At 34.8% G+C, this 7,044-nt stretch overlaps 1 non-coding gene across 1 annotated transcript; it reads left to right on the forward strand.

The window, feature by feature from the left end:
* Positions 1 to 1,230: 1,230 nt before the first annotated feature.
* Positions 1,231 to 1,336, forward strand: LOC118586428. Its single transcript, XR_004945321.1, has one exon. It is a non-coding gene; the product is annotated as a U6 spliceosomal RNA (small nuclear RNA).
* Positions 1,337 to 7,044: the final 5,708 nt, after the last annotated feature.

Below are 7,044 nucleotides of genomic sequence, written 5' to 3' on the forward strand. Positions count from 1 at the left end.
GTTGCTTTATAAAATTATTGCATGCTTTTATCAAAATTTATTAAAAAACAGTGATTCATATATTCACAAAGAATATTTTGTTTTCCAGGAAAAAAAATCATCCATGACCTATAAAATATAACTTTTTAGACCATCTATCATTTTAATTAAAATGTATGGCAGTTTATAATTCATCAAACTTAATTATTTCAAAATGAAGTTAAGAATTACCAGAAATGATTGAACCAAGCTTCACAATAATAAATAAATTTGTAAACATTTATATTTTTGAAATAAAATTTATCATTAATTTATCAGAGTGGCTAGTAGCATTATGCTGAGGTATATTAAATGTAATTATAGAACAAAACTTCTAAGAAGCCCCCAGCTTAGCTATATTTCCCTAATTGTATAATTATAGTTCAGTTATTCACAGGTAAATATAAATCTTCAGATTAGAATATGAATACCTTCCCCCTGTTAAAAAGACAAATTTCAGAGTGATGTTTAAACAGAGTTCCCCTGGACATCCACATGTACTATTTCATAAGCTCTTCCCTTAACTACACACCTGCAAATGGGATTCATGGAGCCTCTTTTCACCATTGGCTGCCTTCTTTTTTATTGGTTTGTTTTATTGTGAATATTTATGTGTGTGGATGTTGTGTTGTGTGTGAATACATAGAAGGCAAAAGAGGAAGTTAGTAGGGTTGTTCTGACTGAAAACTCTGGCTTTATCCCTTTAAGTCAAGGTCTCTCCTTGAATCTGGAGCTGCTCTGGCTATCAGAAGCCCCATTGACCCTCCTGTCTCCACCAACATGGTGTTGAGTTTATAAATGTGGGTGCTGGGGACTTGAACTAAAGGCCTCAAGCTTGAGCAGCAAGTGTTGTTAGCCATCATCCCAGCCCAAAAGTTTCTATATCACCCTTAACAACTGTAAAATATGAACCATTGTTCTTCTTTTAAAATGTTAGTGCTCTCTATTTTTATGACATCAGCTTCCTCAATAAATAACATTTTAAGATTTTGTAGCTTGACAAATTCTTTTTTTCAGTACACATCTTTACCTCTTTTTATTGTGTACTCTCAAGAACAATGAAATGTCCTCTTTGAGTAATTTTCCCATGTACAACTATGCTGTAAATACAGTGGCAATAATAAGAATTCTTAATTAATTCCTCCACCTTTTTTTAATGTATTAAGATGCCCAATAAGAAAGTATGCAAAAGATAAATAAGATATATTGGGCATGCTCATCCCAGCAGCATATATAATAAACGTGAAATGACACAGAGAAGATTAGCATGGCTCTCCAGAAGAACGGCCCACAAATTCACAAAGTGTTTCTTATTTTTGGAAGAAACATGAAGTTTGGTGGGAAGAAAAGTGGAGAGGATTTGGATGGAGTTGGGGGTAATGAAAGAATATGAGCAAAATATATGAAAAAAATAAATGCAAAAAATATTAGACACTAACAATTCACTGTCCAACTAACAAGCTTAAGGAAAAGTGTTGACCTTCCCTATGGACCTTGAAATTTAAAACCAGAGGCTTGACTACCATTACTGAGATAATATGTTAACATTTTATGAAATTACAAAAGATGTCTAACTTTACTTTTTGGGGGTGGGGGAGTAAGACTGATTTCATTGACTTATTTAACTAACAAAGGATTTTCTTCTTATTTAAAAATTTGGTGTGGGATTTTTGTTTATGTGGGCTGGTGCATGTATACATTTGGGTTTGAGGTTTATATACACACCTGTGTACACGTACAATGAGGCAAGAGGCAACAGGTATCTTTCTCTATTGCCCTCAGAAACTTAGTTCTCTCAGTGTCTGTTACTAAACTGGAAATTCACTATTTGAACTAAATTGTATGGGCAGAGAACTGGGGAGATACCCCTGTTCACATTCTCTCAGTATCAAAATATAAAATACAATACAATAAAATAAAATAAACACTTTCAATTTCTATTATGTGAAATTCCTGAGGAAAGAATTTCTACTGTACCAGTGTATGATCATCACTCCTTTATAAAGAGTTGCTATTTCTATGTCTAATTATCATGACAAATAAGAAATAGTTGCTTCATTTTACTTTGTCATCATTATGTAAATGAAAACATGGAAATTCCATAACTAAGAGTAATGCTTTATTTATTCTTCCAGTTTAATCTGAATACAGATCACAGCTACCATTTACTAAACCTGCTTATATATATTGAAGTTAAATAGTCATGAAAGTCAGCATGCCATAAAAATTCATTTTCTAAACCTTGACATTGTGAGAGGAAAATTAAATATTTAAACACATTTGTTTTGCATCTTCATTCGTCTTTATTTGTAGAATACACTGGTAATATATTAAACGATGTGTAATTGTTTTATTGGAATCACTTCAGGGGATGAGGAAATGGCTCAGTGCCTAAGAATAGGAGAGAGATTTGACATCTTGGATAATGTAATTGCTGTTCATATCTTCTCTCCTTTACCTATTCAGTGTTTACCCTTCCCCAAATTCCTATTAATCAATGATGCTTTACCAGTCCATTGTTTTTGCCTTTCAAACAATGGTATGTGTGAAATGGTAGCTGACTGTCTTCAGTTGGTGATGTAATTTAAAATTCACACAGATTTTGATATCTCCATACATCACCTGTTTTTATTGTAGCATAACGTTCTATTTATAACAGCACTATAGTTTTCTTTCTTGTTAATTCATCACTTGAAGAATATCTTGTTGTTCCTGTTGTTTGGCATCTAGGAATAAATTGTTATAAACAGACAAACAAAAAAAAACAAACAAAAAAGAGAGTTATAGAGTCTATTCCAAATGGATACATCTGCAAAATATCCCATGCCTAATACTCAGGGAAATATTGTGGATGAGTGAGTGGAAAGATTGTAAAAGCCAGAAGTTCAGGGTATTTCCTGTGAGAATATGTTTTCTAAAAGGATCAGAAACTATGCCTGACAATTCTCATCTATGTGACTGTCCAACCATGAGATGAACAAGAATACCACCAGCAAGTATGCCAAACTCGATAAGGAAAACTCCACAAGGCCTCAACCTTACAGAAAGCAATAGTCAACTAGGTAAAGCTGGGAGCAGGAGAGGTGGCCTTCCCCAGGCAAGAGAATGGTAATTGGTTGTCCAGGGCTAAATGGTCAGCCATGAAAGCATAGATGTAAGTAATATTATACAGACCCAACAGGTTATATTTAGGAATATATGTGTAATTGCAAATACATATGTGCATTTAATAACATTTGATGAAAAAACAAGGCCATGAACTTGAAGGAGAGAAGGGAGGGTAGGGGAGAATATAGAAGGAGACATGTTGTAATTAAAATAAAATATCAAATTTAAACAAGACAAAAGGGAAAAATAAACAATTAAAAATACAATGACTAAAATCAATTTGGAAGAGAAAGGTTTTATTTGAATTACATTTCCTGTTCACAGTTCACCATGAAGGAAATCAAGGCAGAAACCTGAGGCAATAACTGAAGCAGAAAATGTGAAGGAAGCTCACTTGCTCACAATCAACCCTTGCTTAAACCCAGGGGCATTTCCATATCCAGCATATGGATGTGCGTAACTGCCTGTAATTACAGCTCCAGGGGTGAAGTGGGGCTCTAATTAGTCTTAATCAACAAAAACCAGGAGTCAGATATTGAGGGTGAAAGCTGAACAATCAGAGAAGCCAAGTAGCGAGCCACCAAAGACTTCTTACCTCTACAAAATCTCAGACTTAATGGCCAGGCTCCTGTCTCTATGAATATTGCTGTCTCTACTTTCTTAATGTTGGGATTAAAGGAATGCATCACCACTGCCCAGTTTTGTTTCTCATTTAGACTAAATCAGTCTCATGTTGCCCAGGGTAGCCTTGAACTTCTGATCCTTCTTCCTCCCAAGTGATAGAATTAAATGCGTGTGCCACCACTGCCTGGCATCTATGGTTATCTAGTGGCTAGCTCTGCCATCTGATTCCCAGGCAAGCTTTATTTGTTAGAACACAAACATGATATCACACAGCATTTACCCCTTTTTGTCTTAACAAAAATTGAAGGTTGTAACTAATATAAAACTATACACAATATGTACAATAACTATATACAAATACATACAGTCAATAATTACATTAACAATGTTAGTTCATTAACATTTGACAAATTCAGAGAAAATACTCCATTATCTATCCTATCTTGGTGAGTCCAAAGTGTTGTAACTAATTCACTTTCTATCTTAACTTGTATTATCAACCCAAAACTATATTTTTATATCTCTTAACCTTATGCAGTTTACATCTACTTTGTGAGTTTCTTTTCTGAGTTTGTTAAAAAGGAAAACTATAGCCATCTAGTCTTCAACTCCATCAGAAATTTGAGAATGATACAATATTACCTGAATAAACAAGAAGTGTAGAGCAAACAACTTCCAAAAATAAGTATTGATAGAAACTTCTGGTTGCCTATAAAATCACTTAAAGTTCCTCTGTAATGCTGGAACATCCATCTTTGGCCTACAGGCCTAGAATATCTGACAGACTCCTTTATGAATTGGGATAAAGGACTGTCCCACCTTTTCTTGGCAATGTTCTGCAGTTACTTCCCTTTGTGTCCTGCTTGTCTGCTTTGGACAGCATACTGTCAGCAGTCGAGGCAATGGCAGTTTCTTGTGCAGTGACTGACTTTTGCCACAAAGAAAGTAAACTCCACATGGAGTTTCTCTGATACTCATCATCTTCTCTGAAGTAGATTGGTGCTGTCAGGAACAGACATGCCTCATTGTCATAAAAAAAGAACCTTACGTTATTAAAATATCTTAAATGCCATATTCTTTAGATCTCTGAAGTATTTGAAGACCATCTGCCTATCTAAAATATATCTCTGGTTGACCTTAAAAAAATACCTAACATGACTACAAGTTTTGATAATTATAAGTGACTAACTACTAACCTGCATTTCCTTATTATCTTAAATTGCTTATAATAATATCTTTCAGGGACTAGAAATTTACATTACATTGTTAGATGAGCTGTATAGCTACAATACTTTGAACAAGTGTAGGAACATATGTGCAGTATGTTCTAACAAAAATAACCTTAAATTTTATCAATATATAAAAATCCATAACAATGTAAAATATTTAAAACTAGTAATTGCCTGTTTTGGTTTAAAAGTAGACTCAATAATCTACTTTTCCCCCTATTATTTCTATAACTTATATACAGTATAACAAAAATAACCTCAATGTTGTATCAATATGCAGAAATCCAAGCTAATGGAAAATATTCAAAACTAGTAGTTGATTTTCTGATGTAAAAGTAGATACAATAATCTACCTTTTTATTCTATTTCTATATCCCCCCTTCTTTTAGAACACAATTCCTTAATATAATTGCCATTGTTTAGCATTTTTTCTGACCATTACTAATAACAACTTGTAGCTAGCCACCCTAAATGGTGACAAACATCCATAACCCATTAAATGACTGAAAACTACCCAACCTACCTCTTGATAACATGGGTGTTGTGTTCTTAAAATTACTTCCTGCTGTCTGGGGAAGACAGCATCTTTATAGAACCCTGAAAAAAATTGGGATACTTGTCAAGTCCTGAAAGAGATAGCTATATCATATGTTGTCCAGTCTCTTTATAATGAAAAAGTGCAGGGCTTGTCTCAAGTCCTGGCTAAAGTAGTCTGTGAGGCTGGATCATCTCAGCTAACCACCTTTAAATGGTCCTGAGTAATTTGTAGCCCAAAAACCAATCTTTAGATGGTGTTTGTCAGCTTAGGGGTGTTACCATAGTCCAGGTGGAACGATCATTGTGGGGCCCCATCATCATTTCGGAGACTTCAGAGATTGTCTTTTTCTTGGGACATTTTCTCTGGATGATTTGACGTTTTTCTCCAGATGTCTCATTTATTCAGTCATCTTCAGAATACTTAGCTGGATTCCTTCATTCTTCTGGAAAGACAAAAAACAAAACCTTGTCCCAGCCCTAACTTGGGGAGTTTACCTTTCAGCAAGGTGTATCTGATCAAACAAAAAGCATTTGTCAGTTAGTTTAACCATAAATTAAATTAGATTGAATGGTCATGCTGGCATGCTGGTTGATGAACTGTCACCTCTTCTAATTAAGAGTTCTCTTGTTCTGGTTTCTCCAAAATTTTTGTTTTATTGTCTAAAAGCTTTTTTGTCATTCAGAGCAGTATGGTTTTTTACAATAAGCATTAGTTCTCTTAATTGCTCTGTGGTAGAGTTTCCCTCACAGTGAATGACTGAACCAAATTTAACAGGGAGGTCTGTGAGAGGCCCCCCAAGGTGTTTTCTGATGGAAAAGGGTTACCCTGTCTCTCCCTTGTTGATCTGCACTCATTGGTCCAATGTCTTCCTTTGCCACATCTTTTGCATACTCCAGAAGGGAGGGTACTTTTGTTTGAAGTATTCCTAGAAAACACATTGTTTCTAGGAATGCCCTGGCTACACCTTTCTAGGGAACCTTGTTTGTCACAATTAAAACACTTGACATTTTGATTTTTCTTCAAGCCTCTGGAAATCACATCCCCTTATCAAGAATCATGGTTATGAGATTCAATATTGACTGTATCTCGGATCCATCCCTCTATGGGTGCTGATCTTTCCATTAAATGCCTAATTACCCTTTTGTATTGGGAATTATCATTTTCAAAAGCCAAAGTTTCAATTATTATTTGTCTAGCTTTTGAATTTGGTATCATTCTATTTACAGCTAACATCAATCTTTATTAAAAAAAACAAAACAAAACAAAACAAAACAGAGAAGGTTTCTTTTGGGCCCTGTATAACTTCAGTAAATGACTCAGTTCTCTTTTCAACTTTCAACTTCTTCAATTCAGTCCCAAGCACAGAAAGCTGGCGCATAGCACAAAGCCAGGGTGTGGTCATCATATAGAGACTAGCTTTGTACGTCAGCATAATCTCCCTTTCCAAGAAGTTGGTCTTTGGAGATTTCAATACCTCTAGCCCTACTTCATTCTTGTTCATAGTCCTAGCTTCATCTTTCCACCAGG

This window comes from Onychomys torridus, chromosome 6 (assembly GCF_903995425.1).
Source record: "Onychomys torridus chromosome 6, mOncTor1.1, whole genome shotgun sequence".
Taxonomy (NCBI): domain Eukaryota; kingdom Metazoa; phylum Chordata; class Mammalia; order Rodentia; family Cricetidae; genus Onychomys; species Onychomys torridus.